The sequence below is a fragment of the Cucumis melo genome, chromosome 6, assembly GCF_025177605.1.
Source record: "Cucumis melo cultivar AY chromosome 6, USDA_Cmelo_AY_1.0, whole genome shotgun sequence".
Classification (NCBI taxonomy): Eukaryota; Viridiplantae; Streptophyta; class Magnoliopsida; order Cucurbitales; family Cucurbitaceae; genus Cucumis; species Cucumis melo.
Window position 1 is genome coordinate 23,721,651 of NC_066862.1, and position 17,737 is coordinate 23,739,387.

Here is a 17,737-nt window from a genome sequence, read left to right on the forward strand (position 1 = left end):
TGGTCCAAATAGCCAAGTTACTTCTTAGAAATTTTTGGAACTTCGATCCATTGACACTATTGGTAGAATTTTTTGTTAGAATTGTTTCACATGTCACATAACAAGTTGTATGCATAGGTGCTAATTTTTACATTTGAAAGGTTATATAATTCTTGTGTCTATTTCTTTTTCCCTTCCTAAAAGAAGAATCTATTTATTTGTATAGGTCAAATGAGGAAATATCCTAGTCAGTATACTAAACAAGTATTTGAATGAGGCTTTCCTACGAAGTTTAGTGGCGACCTTTGTACAACACTCTGGTTCATACACATTTTACTAGGCCAGTCATTCTAGCAAGAAACAACTATGGTTATTAAAGCATGTATTATGTGTTCGCTACAATGGAGTTTGCAGAAATTAAGCTATTCAAGCTAATTAGGAAATTAATGTATTCAAGCTTCAATGGAGTTCGTGAATCATGTTGCCATTTGCTTCTTATGATTTTAAGACTTTGTAGGTTGTGTTGTTTACTTTTAGTAGCTCTAGTAGTTTTTACTTTTTCCTTGTGTTGTTTACTGTCATTTCAATATTTTTGTGATATACACTTCAAGTTTACTCCTTTATTGAACAAGATATTTCACTGAATTTGAAGCATTTATTAGAACTCATCACAAGTTCTTGTTATTGAATTGTACAAACATATAATCATTGTGGCATCGCTCGATTTGCAAAATAATTAAACCAGTTATATATTGAGATTGTTGTTTATTCATTTGTGCTTTTATGAACTATAATATTGACTTGTGTTTCTTTGGCTATAGTCTTTCAACTTTGTGAGAAGCCCTCCCAATATGTTTACTACACGGAAATTATAAGTTTCATAAATCATAAAAATTTTCAATTAATGAACTTTAATATATGGTTAAGATTTTTTTGTTCTTTATTTGAAGTCTAAACTTCTTTATTTTTTATTTGTCCTATTAGTTATAGAAGAAAACCATGGAATAATATCAATTTTATTTGTGCACACGATGATTTCACTATCGGTGATTTAGTGACTTAGGTTTCTTCTGTGTTTTATTTTGTGCCCAATTTGGGTGTGTGCTAGATCATGCTGACCAAAAAATACTATGATCGGATTAACTCTGTTTTACATTGTTCAAATAAAAAATGTGAGTAGGGTCTGCAGTTTCTCTTCTTTATTCTGTTCCAATTGCTACAAAATTGGCTTGATTTTCTATTTCGTTGTTGATGATTTTATTGTTTGCATGGATGTTGTTTCTGGTTGAGATTTATGTGGTTAATGTTGCAGAAATAGGAAAGGAAGATGAAGTATCGGGAAATATTGGTTCTGGTTCTATGTTTGCTTGGGTTTGTTCTTGGAGCGGTGAGCAATTTCTTCTTTCTTTCTTTTCTTTTCATTGTCGATTATAGTTTCTGCAAGTTTTACTTCTTTTGGATTAAGTTTGTTGCAAAATTTAAGGTTCCTGTTATTTCCTTGCATTATTTTAAATATTTGCCTTGATTTTTTGCTATGATTCAGTATGGATTGTTGGAAAGGCAGTGAATAATTTCTTAAAGAAAATGGGAATATCATTACATTTTCACCCATAGGTAAAGTGTTTGGCTCTAATGAAAGTGGAATTCAATTGGGTAAAGTTAAAAGTGTTTGATAGAGGGTGAGATTTACTTATGCAAACTGATTTTAATGGTTTAAGTAGGAGAATTCAGTTTGGTGAAAGAAAATGTTTGAATGGTGTTGTAGGTGTTTGATACAGTAGTCGGGGAAATTGCAATTATTACGAACTGAACCAAGTTCCACAACAGGGCTGATCATAGTTGCGCCAGTTGAAGATTCAAAATCCACGTGTTGGGTGTTCTTGATATTGCTTGTAGAATGATTGAAGTCATATCAAACTGAAAGCTAAGCGATTGTGTAGAAAGTCAGACGATCGTTGAAGGTTTGAGAAGGCGTTTAAGATTTCTTATTTAAGTTTTGTATTAGGATCTTGTTTCATGTACCGTTGTAGAATATATAAAAATAATATAAGATTCCATTTTGTGTATACAAATGTAAAAGACAAATATTATAGTTTCTAAAATAATATTAATTTTATTGATTTATTGGGGTAAAAAAATATTTATCTACATGGACTTAATGTCGGTTTATAAAAAATGGACAATAATGAAACATTTTAATAAAAATAAAATTAAAAAAATGGGCCTAGAACAAGGCAAAGATGTCGTTTTTAAACTAGAAACAACATTAAAAGCATCTTTAGTGTCGGTTTAAAAACGACATTAAAGACATCTTTAATGTCGGTTCTAAACCAACATTAAAGGTCAACCGACATTAAAGATCTTCAATAACACCATCAAAGATGTCAGTTTATAACCGACATTAAAGACCTTGAATAACGCTCGCAAATACGTCAGTTGCCAACCGACATTAAAGACCTTTACTGACATTAAAGGCAAAATTTCTTGTAGTGTTGTAAGACCTGTAGCTAAGATAAAGTGTCCTGAAACATGTTTTTTGGGTGGATTACTCGAGAAGAGGTTGGTTACTCCGCAGAAGGGTTATGTGACAAGACTTTTGAAAGGTTAGGTGATTAGAGTTCTTTGCAAAATGGAACTTGGCAAGGTGAAACAAGGAAACTTTTTGTGCATTTCCTAAATTTACTTAATGGGTTACGTGTCAGCTAAGTTTAAGTTAAGCATGATTAAGTTAAATCATAAGATCACACATGTACCACTAAGAAGTAGGAGGTAGGAGGTGACATATTATCAAGAGTTTAAGGGTGACTAAGTTTGTTTAAGAAGTAGTATAAATAAAGGATGAGATCAAAATGTTAAGGATTATTATTCTGTGATTTTTGAGAAAAAAAGATTAAGTGTTGAAGTGCTGCCAAAGTGTTTATGCAAGAAGAAGAAGAAGAAAAGCCTTTGAAGTTTAAGTAGCTAAGTAGGATGAGTGTTTTTTGCAAAGTATTCATATGAATTTCAAGCTTCCTTTATAGATTCTTTGATAATTTCAATTCAAAAATTTCCAAAAAAGAATTATATGAAAAGTTATTCTATAATTAAGCATGTTTCATGTATTTCAATGACTATGAAATGGTGTTCGAACCATTAGTCTACTTCCTTATAAATGAGCTGACCGTTATGTGCACATAAGGAGTAAAGGCAACCATGTAAAAAAGGAATATATTGTGGAGTGAAGCTGACCAATGTAGAAAAGTACTGCATTGTGTTTAACGACCTGAGCAACAAGATCGAATCAGAATATTCTCAGATGCTGTTGTTACAGTAGTCCAAACGCGAAGTAATGAGCCTTAACGTGGAGAATAATTTGGGATACTTGATGAAAGGAATAATTGGTGATTAATGTGTGTTTATGCAAAATTATGTGTTCATATGAAATGGTAAATTGTGCGATTTGATGATTCACGAAATGATGTTTACAAAAGATATTTCTTAAAACCTCATTGAGTCTATTGACCTATGTTTTAAAGTTTTACTTACAGGTGATCAAGTGTTAAGGCCAAGTAAGGAAGGGGTGAAGAGCTTGCTAGGTGAAAAGAGTTGTTAGTCGTTTAGATCTTAAGTTCAATTATTAATTATGTAATTTTTTTTTTGGCTAAATGTTGTAATCGCGTAACTTAAGTTAATAAAAGGAATGGTCACGTCTTATTCTTTGTGTTAAGCTATTTTTATCACCTAAGGCATATTTTATAAGTTAAGTTTTAAGAGGCTAGGCGATTAAGCAAAGCTTGAGAACTTCAAGATCGAGTGTTTTTTTGCGTTTAACGTTTCAAGATACTCAAAGGTATATTGCATCTCCTAGGAAAATTTTAGGTCTCATGCGGTACGAGGTGTGACACATTTAGTAGGATAAGTGGGTACATGAGATGTAGACACCTAACTTACTAAGTTTCACCATGTGTTAATGGAATGTTAGGTGTTCAGGTTTGATGTACTAATTCCATGCATTTTTGCATGTAATTAGGTTATTTAAATACCTATTTTCAAATATTTGAAGACTTTTTGAAAATTTGGTAATTTTTATTATTTACAAAATAATACCAAATTTTTTCTCTCTCAAATCTCAAACCAAAAATCAAACCTCCAATTTCCATCTCTATGTCATTTTCAATCACATATCGGGTCCCACCACCCAGTTCTCAGTCCAGAGAATAGCGGGTCAACACTAGTGGTGGTCTCTAGTTCTTTTTCATGAGGAGATATCGAGGAATTTGGAAGTAACGAAGGTAAGTTTTTTCCTTTAACCCTAATTTTATTTAGTTAAGGTTTTTAAGCATGTTAATTTCTAAATTTTTAATATGCAATTAGGGTAAAATAGATCTTGTTTTTCCGCTGCGCTTGTCTCGCGTTCCATCATTGTATATTTTAGATACAAGATTTTAGGCAAAAAGAAGAAGTATAACTCGGCAAAGAAACGTAAGGCGAGGAGACAACACAAACAACAAGGCGAAATGCATAGCAGAGCTAGGCGTTCTAAAGCACTAGCGGAGAAACGTTGTTGGTGCAAATGTTAGAAAAGGTAGAAAGGATAGAACATTTGTGGCGTCGAAACAGCTTTTATCAGAAAATTAAATGAAGCTCAGAGTGTCCTATCACATTACACCTTGCCTGTATATAGAGGTGTCTTCTTCAATGTCTGTTAGTGTTAAGCAAGCTTCATTCTTCCATCCTTTCTTGTGTTTTATGTGAGATTTTCGAACAGAAGAGAGAGAGGAACTTCCTTACCGCTTCCCCTTAGTCTAAAAGACAAAAATCAGAGGCAACAAATATGAGAAATCTTACTATGTAGCTTGCTACAATTCCTTGTAGTCTATTTTATAATTTATTTGCATTGAGTTGTAATATTAACTCAGTGGTCGAAAGGTCTAAATTTTACTTATAATGTTAATGCATTTCTTCTACCATTCTCCTATATCTCTTTATCTCTCCGTTCACTTTACATTTAATTGATTGCTTGCATAATGTGGGGTGTTATTAATATTAGAGAATCTTGATGTGTGCATTTTATATCTGGTTCAGTTAAGTGTGATCATCAATGCTTTATTTTACTCAAGAGAAAAGATAAAGTATTGACAGTTAACACTTGACGCGTGTTGACCTGGATTTAGCTAAACAAGCGAAGATGAGATTGTAGCAATACAATCTTGTCACTGAATTTATCCTTAGCATACATCTCAGAAATGCAAAGTCTGTGCGGCGAAGGCACCGAAAGGTGACGGTCACCTTAATATAGAATGAATTTCTTGTAATTTACTTAAAAAGATTAGATATAAAGCATAGTTTAACTTTAAGTATCTGGATCCTAAAAGGCAAGCAAGTATGACATAAGCACCAAGAGGCTACTCGCCTTAATTCTAAAGTTAATAAATTCTTTGTATCACCTCAAAATGTTAATTCTCCTTGTTTTACATTTAATTAGTTAAGTATTCTTGCATGTCCATGCCGAGTGCCTGATTTCATATTTCGTCACATTTCATCACTATGTCCATCTTGCTACTCCACTCGCATAGTAGTTTAAATACTTAGGAGAAAATATAGTCCATAATCATATACTGTATAGATATTGCGTGGGATTAGAATCCGCGATCAATCCATTTAGGACACCAATTTCCTACTTTCGACCCTGACCTTGCCAGGAAACCTCTCTTTTTGCTTACACTTGAGCAATAGAGAGGAAAACTTGTGCTAAAGCATTAAACATTATGAAATTAGCAACGCATAGGTAGGATATATGCCTTTTATCACATTGTCCTAACCTAGATGCCTACGTAAGTCACATACTTAGAATGCATTATGACATATCTACGAGTCAATTTTATAATGCAATTTACGAAGCAACCATACTAATATATCGTTAGCAAAATACCTAATGTATAGAGAGCATTACACGCACAGTAAAGCCTCTAAAACTGAGACCAAACTCGTCCAGAAAAAAACAACCCTTGAGCACGAGGTTTACTCATCGAAAATCAACCCAACATGGCAAAGACCCACATGGCACTAAACAAATCATCGATCGCTGCTGATTGGAAACCCCAATGTAAAGTATTTAATATCTGATGAATTTAAAATGACAACCATATAGAAATCAGATAGCAACCACAAGACATTTAAACAAATAGTTGGGTGTCAACGTGTGAAATTTCTCAATAAGATAAAAACAACATTTAAAAATATGTTGCTAATATTGTCTAAGAAGTCTAGACCCTCCCCACAGTGTGCTCCTCCTTTAATTATTCGTTCATGCAATACTTATTGAATACAAAGGACAAAATGCATTTCAACCTCGTCTACATTCTCAATCATTTTGTGGCACCGGACGTATAACGCCCCGAAAATTTAGATAATTTTTTAATTTATTATCTTAGTTTTGATTTAATTATATTTAATTTATTGAACGTTATTTTTCATTTGAGGGAAATTATTTGGTTTTAAGGAATTATGATTTAATTAAATAATTTTGGGTGGTTACATTTAATTAAATTGGAGGAGTGTAATTAAATTGTTGAGATTTAATAATTATATGGATTTTTGGATATATATATTTACCTATGAGAAAAGAGAAAATAATTATATTTGTTAGATATAATTATTATTATTTCTCTCTTCTTTTCCAAATATCATGCCTTTCCTTTTAAAAAAAAAAATTATTTTCCAAAACAAATCTTCTCTTCGTTTAAATCCTCATCCAATCAACTTTTATCATAATTATCTAAGAATAAGATAATTATGATAAAAAAGAGAAAGTTGATTGGATGGGGATTTAAATAAAGAGAGAAGATTTGTTTTTGGAAAATAATTTTTAAAAAAAAAAGAAAGGAAAGATATTTAGAAAAAGAGAGAAATAATAATAATTATATCTTAACAAAAATAATTATTTTCTCTTTTCTCAAAGGTAAATATGTATATATATATCCAAATATCCATATAATTATCAAATCTCAACAATTTACTTCCACTCCTCCAATTTAATTAAATGTAACCACCCAAAATTATTTAATTAAATCATAATTCCTTAAAACCAAATAATTTCACTCAAACGAAAAATAATGTTCAATAAATTAAACCAAAACTAAGATAATAAATTTAAAAAAGTTATCTGCGTTACAAGGCATAGTTGAACCATCTACTTAGGGAGGAGCGGAGACACAGAGAAGAAGCTTAGATAAGAGAGGACGTTCTCACATCGCTATTTTTCTAGAAAGCTCGATTAGTTTGAGAAAAAGTGTTTTGGCTTCAAAAGAATATCTTAATATTACATTGATATTAAGTATATAATACCAAAAGATTATGATCAAACAGAAATCAAATATCAATAAGATAACAATCATATGACAATTTCACTTTCACCCATACACTTTTCTCACATAATAATTAACTTATTACCTTATATTGTTTGTCACATAGTTGGTAGTTTACAATTGTGGTTCCATTAGTTGGAGAACACTAAACTCCAAAACCTTGAAAGAGCACTTTACACATCCAAATTCACATATAGTTTTAAAATGTATTTTTCTGGGGGAAGAAGAGATGGAGACTAAGTAACAAAAAAAACAACACAAAATTAAATATATGAGACACATTACACATCCAAAATGCACAAACACAAACCACCATTTGTACAAAAGGAAAAAAAATGGTTAAATGGAAAAACTAGTTGTATTTGAAAATCCATCCTATAATTTCTCCAATTAGAAAAATTAAAAATGAAAGGCATTTTGTCAAACAAGTTTGATCCACAGTCAAACTTATTGTTACTAAAAAAAGAATCTTTCTTCTTTATGAACTCATTCTAGCCACCACCCTCTCTTTAACCAATTGTCATTGTCGCCACGTACCCGAGACGACGCGGAGCGGCCGACATCCTTAAAAAGGTTTATTTTTTTTTAAAAGAAAAGAGGAGTCGCCACCAATCTTTTTTACGGTGTGATTGGACACCGAAATAAAGTGAATCATTTTAAATAAAATAAAGACTGGTCTACGAAAAAATTAGAGTTGAGTTCGGGAGTCATTTGTGTACGGGGAAGGTGTTAGCACCCCATAACACCCGTTTTAGAAAACGGTGGCCAAATTTAATGTCTTGAATAAAATTTATTTTTTTTAAAAAAACTATGTCTTATTTCATTGCTCACCACTCCAATATTTGGAGCAATGATCCCATAAAATAAGTGGGATACACCCATTAATTAGACTATATTGAGGGAAAATTTCTCACCTTAAGAGAATGAGAAATTGTTACAATTTCTCAAATTCTATCATAGGCTAGTCTTCGAATAAAGTTTTTTTTTTTATTTTAAACATTGATTAAATATATTTTCTCTTGGGATCAAATCTCGGACTCCCTAAGATATTGATCCCTCACCTCAAGAATCTAGAAATAACGGACTCCCAGAAATTTCTAGATTCCATCGTAGGTTTTTTTTTATCGAAATCGGCGTGGTTATTATAAAAAAATGTAGATTAGGAAACCTTATGAAATATCTATTTAATTTTGAGTTTTAAAATAAATAATTATAAAGAAAAAAAATTTTCTAAATGGTTTAAAGAGAAAAAATATTTTAAAAAAGATTTCAAAATTAAATACAATTATGATTAAAAGTATCTTAAAATTTTCAAGAAAGTTTTAATGAAAGTCAAATAGAAATAAAAAATATACCACATAATAAATTAGACAAATAATTTAGGATATCAATGTATGCATATACTAAATATAACAATAATAATAAAAAATAAATTAAAAGAAAAGGAAAAGAAAAGATACATAATAACGATAAAGAAAATAAGAAAAAAAATGAAAAAAAGAACTAAATGAAATAATAAACAAATGAATATGTAAAAAAGAAATTAAATAAATAAGTGAAGAAAAGAGGACATAGGGATGATAATAAGTTAAAAGAGATAAAAAAAAATTATGAAAGGAAATAACGATAATGGTATAAGAATAAAAATAGCAAAAAGTTTTTTTTAAAAAAAATCATAAATATAAAAACACTAAATAAATAAATAAAGTTATATATAAAAAACAGAAAAAAAAAACAGAAAAAAAGAAGGTTAAATATATATAATAATAATAATAAAAAAATAATATTAATAAAATTACAAATAAAATTAAATTTAAATAAGTAAATAAATAAATTAAAAAAAGAAAGAAGGAAAAAAAAAAAAAGGAAACAGAGGGTGACGGCAAGGTTTGCCGCCACCCTAAAAGAGAAAAAAAAATTATATATATATATATATATAATAATAATAATAAGAAAAATGATATAATAGAAATTTTCTTTTGTTTATAACTTTTCTTTTTCTCTATTGTTTTAGAGAGAAGAAAAATGTCAAAAGATCTTTTTTTTTTCTTTTAGCATGATGATAAAAAGGTAGTAAAAATAAAAAAAGAAATTTTCCTTATATTTTTTTTTCTTTCTTTTTACATTTGAAAAGAGAAGAACAAAGATAAGGATTCAATCCCGAAGAAAATTACTTGTTGTATGAGGTGTGGATCATTGGGAGTAAACCCTACCTAATGCAACCTCCAACTAAGTTTTTTCTTCCTTATGGGATTAGAATTAGGATAAAAAAAAAGACGATATGAAGATAAAAATAAAAACAATAAAGCGAAAAAGCTAATGACCCACCTTTATGCAGAGGAATACGTTTCTTCAAATTCTCTATAAACACTTTTTTTTTCGTAGAGATTCTCTCTAAAACAATTTTTCTCAAGACTTTCTCTAAAACAATTTCTTCTCCCCCCTTTCCAAATGACAAAGGATCCTATTTATAGAGTCGGGGTGTGCCACGAATTAGGAAAATTTAATAAGTATAAAATCAAATTAGATATTATGTAATTTTATTAATTTTCTTTTTTCTAAAATAGTAAAAATATGATATTGAAAGATTTTGTCCAAAATAAATTTTTTGTTTTTTTCCTAAAGTGATAAAGATAAGTCTAATATGGTATTAAAATTTTTTGTATAAATTATCTTGCTTTTCCTAATATGATAAATCAAAAGATATTTTGTATAAATAAATTAATTTGTTTTCTTTTTCCTAAAGTGATAAGTCAAAAAAAAAAAACATTAATGACTTTATTTTCCATTTTAATAAAAAGATAAGAAAAAACATAAGATTTCATATTATTACAAAAAGATTTTACCTTTTTCTTTTTTTTAACAAAATAAATTAATGAAATATCTTAACCGTTGCTACAATTAATAATTTAAAGAATAAAAAAAAATGTAGGATAAAATTAGGTGGCTACAGCATGCCCCCCTTCGTGCATCCTTATAGAATTAGAAGGTGGACGAAAGTGTAGCCACTAACTCATCAAACTAAGATATTTTAAATAAATTAACGGCGTCAAGGGCCAGGTATAAAACAAGTGCCTCATTACAAAAGAATGAATAAGCTGGAGGCCAGGGATAAACCAAACGCCATCAAACTAACATGGTGTCAAGGGCCAGGGATAAAACAAGCGCCTCATGACAAGAAAATAAATAAGCTGGAGGCTAAGGATAAAACAAGCGTCATCACAGCAACATGGTGTCAAGGGCCAGGGATAAAACAAGGTCCTCATGACAAATGAATAAATAAACTGGAGGCCAGGGATAAAACAAGCGCCTCATGACAAATGAATAAATAAACTGGAGGCCAGGGATAAAACAAGCGCCATCTCAGTAACATGGTGTCAAGGGTCAGGGATAAAACAAGCGCCTCATGACAAATGAATAAATAAACTGAAGGCCAGGGATAAAACAAGCGCCTCATGACAAAAGAATAAATTAGCTAGAGGCCAGGGATAAAACAAGCGTCATCGCAGCAATATGGCGTCAAGGGCCAAGGATAAAACAAGCGCCTCATGACAAATGAATAAATAAACTGGAGGCCAAGGATAAAACAAGCGCCTCATGACAAATGAATAAATAAACTGGAGGCCAGGGATAAAACAAGCGCCATCTCAGTAACATGGTGTCAAGGGCCAGGGATAAAACAAGCGCCTCATGACAAAAGAATAAATAAGCTGGAGGCCAGGGATAAAACAAGCGCCATCGCAGCAACATGGTGTCAAGGGCCAGGGATAAAACAAGCGCCTCATGACAAAAGAATAAATAAATAAGCTGGAGGCCAGAGATAAAACAAGCGCCATCGCAGCAACATGGTGTCAAGGGCCAGGGATAAAACAAGCGCCTCATGACAAATGAATAAATAAACTGGAGGCCAGGGATAAAACAAGCGCCATCTCAGTAACACGGTGCCAAGGGCCAGGGATAAAACAAGCGCCTCATGACAAAAGAATGAATAGTCAAACTAAAGGTCATATATTAAATTATCATATCAATAATGTATACCATGCCACCTATGAAAATGCAGACAATGTGAAAAGTCATGTATGCATGAACAATGTTAAAAAAATTGAATCATTGTTTACTTTTCTCAAAAAATAAAACCAAAAACATGCTTAATAGCCCAATAACGTTCATGAGTACTAAAACCTCAAGTACAAACCCATATCCTTGAGATATTAGGGACTTGACGAGAAAATGCTAGAACCAAAAGTTAATCGTCGCTCCATGCATAGTATTTCTTCACATAGTTTGCACTTATCGGGTTAGGCAAGTCGTCTCCATCCATATTTGTCAAAATTAAAGCTCCTCCTGAGAAAGCCTTTTTTACTATATGTGGTCCCTCGTAGTTAGGAGTCCATTTTCCTCTGTGATCCTTTTGAAAAGGGAGGATCCTTTTTAACACTAGATCTTCTTCTTGGAAATGGTGATACGCTCATGCTATTTTCTTTTGGTACAACTGTCCTTTACATAGTGCAGTCAGTCTCCTTTCTTCTATGAAATTCAGTTGCTTGTACCTTACTTGAGCCCACTTTGCTTCATCTAGTTCTACCTCTTGGATTACCCTAAGGGATGACACCTCAACTTCAACAGGTAAAACTGCTTCGAAACCATACACTAGTGAAAGAGGAGTTGCCCCTGATATTCTATATCCATATAATGCAAAAGGCAACATTTCATGTCAATCTTTATAAGTGACAGACATTTTCTCGAGAATCTTTTTGATATTTTTGTTTGCTGCTTACACTACCCCATTCATCTTAGGGCAATAAGGAGTGGAATTATAGTGTTTAACCTTGAACTGACTGCATAACTCCTCCATTAATTTATTATTTAGGTTTTTTCCATTATCGGTGATGATGCGCTCAGGTAAACCATACCGACATATAATGTTCTTTCGTATGAACTTGACAACAGCATGCTTGGTGACACTTTTGTATGAAGCAGCCTCTACCCATTTCGTGAAATAATCTATGGCTACCAAAATGAATCGATGGCCATTTTGATACCTTTAGCTCAACTTGCGAAGCTTTTATCGTATAGGTTTACATTCTAGTTTAAGTGGTAATCAATGTGTTACAATCTCTATATCAAAACCAGGCATATTTCGATGGGACCATGCAAAATATTTTTGAACTCGTGAAGCAGGATCACCAGATCTGATTGATCCTGCTCTTGAGCTAAAGTGTCAATTCACACTTCTTTCACTTCTTCTGGTATTCCCAAATTGGTAACCTTCAAAATCTCTTGATATGACATAGTATTTATTTATTTATTTTTTTTTTTTGCTCTATCAATCTTAGTAATTCAGAAGATATATCATATTCATCCTCTTCGATATTCTGCTTAAGATTATAGATTGAAACCTCAAAATCAATAACGTCATCGATGTCACCTTCAACTTTGGTGCCCCTTATTCTTGAACTCACAACAATCCTCAATGAAATGGTCATCTATCTCGGGGTGGAATAAACACTGCTTCTCGTTGATGCATCCAAACGTCTCCCCCTCATCATTGCTAAACCTTGGTGACAAATATCCAGCTCCACGAAGGATTTGGAAAAATGTATTCATTGAGGTAGTCACATCACACACCTTATTCTTGTATCTTTCCGTAAATGTGTCAACAACATTTATGGCCGGACCCTCATGATTTGGTAAAGGGTTCTAGTTAACGTTGTAATCTTCTTCTGTCTTCTTGAATTTCAACCATCCGACCTTGACTAGACTTTGCACTTTAGCTTTCAAAGGAAAACAGTTGCCCCCAACTTAAGACTTGTTCGTCCCGAGCAAGAAAATTAAAAATGTGCTAACATTCAGTCATTCATAATGCAAGGGATTCAACATTATTTTGCAAGAATTAAACTCAAACAATCATGCAAAAAATTTGTTGATGTTTTCAAACAAATATGCAAAGGATGTTACTCATGCCTTAACAATTCAACAAAGTAATTTTTTATTAAATATTCAAGAGAAGCAAGTAGTCAATTTGAGGTTGATTTTTAATAAAGTTCATTTATTGAAATCATGTTTAGATAAAACATCTAAGTCTTGCTATTTCGACTCATTAGACATGCTTCGAAAGAATTAAAAAATGCCCTAGGCTTGTTTTCCCTCTACTCTGAAGCGGGAAGGATCCCTCCTTAAACTCGGCCCTCGGTCAAAACATTGAAACTAGCTAGAAAATTCTAAGATAGAATTGTATGGGTCTTACTAAGGCAATTTTTGATAGCAAGCTTTTTGCTTAGCTCCGGCTTGGCTAATTCTAATCTTGGATTTAATCTATTAGGTTCTATGACTGACCGTTCTTTCGAGGTTACAACAAGCGAATTTAAGCATTCTATCCTTTTCTAAAGACTTCTAGGTTCGTCATGGCTCGACAAAGGGTTTTTTTTTTCTAATTCATGAGTCAAAGAGATGAAAAGTTTAAAAATTAACCTCAATTTCATAAATGGTTCTTTATCCTATTTAAAATACAAACGAAAATTGCTGAGAGAGGTGTATCATAGGCAATCATCATAAGAAACTTTGCAAAAACGTTAACATCTATGCATTTTCTTTTGCAAGCATTCATTCAAGCAAACAACATTCATTTCATTCATGCATTCAGAATAATAAAAAAAAATTTGGTCAATTTTAATCTACCCAAGTCATGCAAATGCTTAAACGAAGAAAAAAAAATTAGCACCCACCCCCAACTTAAAAACTTTGCATTGTCCCCAAAGCATATTTATGTAAAAGAAATGTATGAAAGTACCGAGGAAAAGCTTGCTTCAAAGCGAAATTCTTTGATTTCTTTTCCATCCTTTGAAGATCCAAACGATCGGGTGCCATATCAATGTTGTACTTATATTGTTTTAAGAATGAATCGACAAGATCCTTCCACCTATGCTCTTGTGAACCATCCAACTGCATGTACTATCGAGAAGCGGGGCCAACCAAGCTGTCTTGGAAGCAATGAATCAACAATTTATCATCATGAGCGTAAGCTGACATTTTCCGACAGTACATAACTAGATGACTTTTTTGGACACGTGGTTCCATTGTACTTCTCAAAATCTGGAATCTTGAATTTGGGAGGGATTACCACATCTGATATCAAACATAGTTGTGCTGCGTCGATACTCCCGTACATGTCTGCACCTTCAATGGCGCGTAATTTTTCTTCTAGAAATTCTAGTCTTTTTCTACTACCCTACTCTTCTGAAATTTTCTTACCACTTTACGTAATTGGAGTAGATGTGGGATCACTGACCTTGGCTGCCTATTGGGTGGTTGTGTTTAGGATTTTGCGCGGGAAAGGATGTAGGATATGTAATCCATTATTTTCTTCTTGTCCAATATGGATGTTGATGAGGTGAACTTAGAGCTATTTTGCAAGTTTTGGCTTTTTATCTTTTTAAAAAGAGAATAATGATTCGGTTAGGATGAGTCTAGATGTAAATGTTAAATGTGAGAAGGAAAACCATCAAATAATGCAAGGGCTCAAACAAACTTAGTGAAGTTAATGCTAGTATCCTATCTAACATAGGTCCTCAAAATGGTGCATAGTCACACTTGATCATACAACCAAATTGAGTGAGAATTTTTCGTGTGCCTGCACGGGAGCAACAACTCCTCGAAGGTCAAACACTACTACATCCTCTAATCTAATCCTATAGGTACAACCCGGGTAGAGGGTTTGTGATAGTGTGTGAGAATAAAACATATGAATGCGAATCATAATGAGTGAAGTTTAATATAAGTCTTAAAAGACAAAAGGTCCTCAATTTGATCATAATCGTCACATGTGATTGTATGACCAAATTGAGTGAGAATTTTTCGTGTGCCTGCACGGAAGCATAAGCTCCTCGAAGGTCGACACTACTTCATTCTCGTTTCTAATTCTATATGGTAGAGCCCGGGCAGGAGGCTTGTGATTGTGTGTGAGACAATAATAACAACATAAAAAAATATACAAGATCAAGACAAAAGAAAAGGCCAAACTCTCAAGGTGGAACCTTATGTCCCCAGTGGAGTCGCCAAGCTGTCGCCACGTACCCGAGACGACGCGGAGCGGCCGACATCCTTAAAAAGGTTTATTTTTTTTTAAAAGAAAAGAGGAGTCGCCACCAATCTTTTTTACGGTGTGATTGGACACCGAAATAAAGTGAATCATTTTAAATAAAATAAAGACTGGTCTACGAAAAAATTAGAGTTGAGTTTGGGAGTCATTTGTGTACGGGGAAGGTGTTAGCACCCCATAACACCCGTTTTAGAAAACGGTGGCCAAATTTAATGTCTTGAATAAAATTTATTTTTTTAAAAAAAACTATGTCTTATTTCATTGCTCACCACTCCAATATTTGGAGCAATGATCCCATAAAATAAGTGGGATACACCCATTAATTAGACTATATTGAGGGAAAATTCCTCACCTTAAGAGAATGAGAAATTGTTACAATTTCTCAAATTCTATCATAGGCTAGTCTTCGAATAAAGTTTTTTTTTTATTTTAAACATTGATTAAATATATTTTCTCTTGGGATCAAATCTCGGACTCCCTAAGATATTGATCCCTCACCTCAAGAATCTAGAAATAACGGACTCCCAGAAATTTCTAGATTCCATCGTAGGTTTTTTTTTATCGAAATCGGCGTGGTTATTATAAAAAAATGTAGATTAGGAAACCTTATGAAATATCTATTTAATTTTGAGTTTTAAAATAAATAATTTTAAAGAAAAAAAATTTTCTAAATGGTTTAAAGAGAAAAAATATTTTAAAAAAGATTTCAAAATTAAATACAATTATGATTAAAAGTATCTTAAAATTTTCAAGAAAGTTTTAATGAAAGTCAAATAGAAATAAAAAATATACCACATAATAAATTAGACAAATAATTTAGGATATCAATGTATGCATATACTAAATATAACAATAATAATAAAAAATAAATTAAAAGAAAAGGAAAAGAAAAGATACATAATAACGATAAAGAAAATAAGAAAAAAAATGAAAAAAAGAACTAAATGAAATAATAAACAAATGAATATGTAAAAAAGAAATTAAATAAATAAGTGAAGAAAAGAGGACATAGGGATGATAATAAGTTAAAAGAGATAAAAAAAAATTATGAAAGGAAATAACGATAATGGTATAAGAATAAAAATAGCAAAAAGTTTTTTTTAAAAAAAATCATAAATATAAAAACACTAAATAAATAAATAAAGTTATATATAAAAAACAGAAAAAAAAAACAGAAAAAAAGAAGGTTAAATATATATAATAATAATAATAAAAAAATAATATTAATAAAATTACAAATAAAATTAAATTTAAATAAGTAAATAAATAAATTAAAAAAAGAAAGAAGGAAAAAAAAAAAAAGGAAACAGAGGGTGACGGCAAGGTTTGCCGCCACCCTAAAAGAGAAAAAAAAATTATATATATATATATATATAATAATAATAATAAGAAAAATGATATAATAGAAATTTTCTTTTGTTTATAACTTTTCTTTTTCTCTATTGTTTTAGAGAGAAGAAAAATGTCAAAAGATCTTTTTTTTTTCTTTTAGCATGATGATAAAAAGGTAGTAAAAATAAAAAAAGAAATTTTCCTTATATTTTTTTTTTCTTTCTTTTTACATTTGAAAAGAGAAGAACAAAGATAAGGATTCAATCCCGAAGAAAATTACTTGTTGTATGAGGTGTGGATCATTGGGAGTAAACCCTACCTAATGCAACCTCCAACTAAGTTTTTTCTTCCTTATGGGATTAGAATTAGGATAAAAAAAAGACGATATGAAGATAAAAATAAAAACAATAAAGCGAAAAAGCTAATGACCCACCTTTATGCAGAGGAATACGTTTCTTCAAATTCTCTATAAACACTTTTTTTTTCGTAGAGATTCTCTCTAAAACAATTTTTCTCAAGACTTTCTCTAAAACAATTTCTTCTCCCCCCTTTCCAAATGACAAAGGATCCTATTTATAGAGTCGGGGTGTGCCACGAATTAGAAAAATTTAATAAGTATAAAATCAAATTAGATATTATGTAATTTTATTAATTTTCTTTTTTCTAAAATAGTAAAAATATGATATTGAAAGATTTTGTCCAAAATAAATTTTTTGTTTTTTTCCTAAAGTGATAAAGATAAGTCTAATATGGTATTAAAATTTTTTGTATAAATTATCTTGCTTTTCCTAATATGATAAATCAAAAGATATTTTGTATAAATAAATTAATTTGTTTTCTTTTTCCTAAAGTGATAAGTCAAAAAAAAAAAAACATTAATGACTTTATTTTCCATTTTAATAAAAAGATAAGAAAAAACATAAGATTTCATATTATTACAAAAAGATTTTACCTTTTTCTTTTTTTTAACAAAATAAATTAA

At 31.2% G+C, this 17,737-nt stretch overlaps 1 long non-coding RNA gene across 1 annotated transcript; it reads left to right on the forward strand.

The window, feature by feature from the left end:
• Window positions 1-1,173: 1,173 nt before the first annotated feature.
• LOC103491730 (uncharacterized) lies at window positions 1,174-2,103 on the forward strand. The gene is made up of 2 exons (XR_538110.2): window positions 1,174-1,366; window positions 1,745-2,103. It is a non-coding gene; the product is annotated as an uncharacterized LOC103491730 (long non-coding RNA).
• Window positions 2,104-17,737: the final 15,634 nt, after the last annotated feature.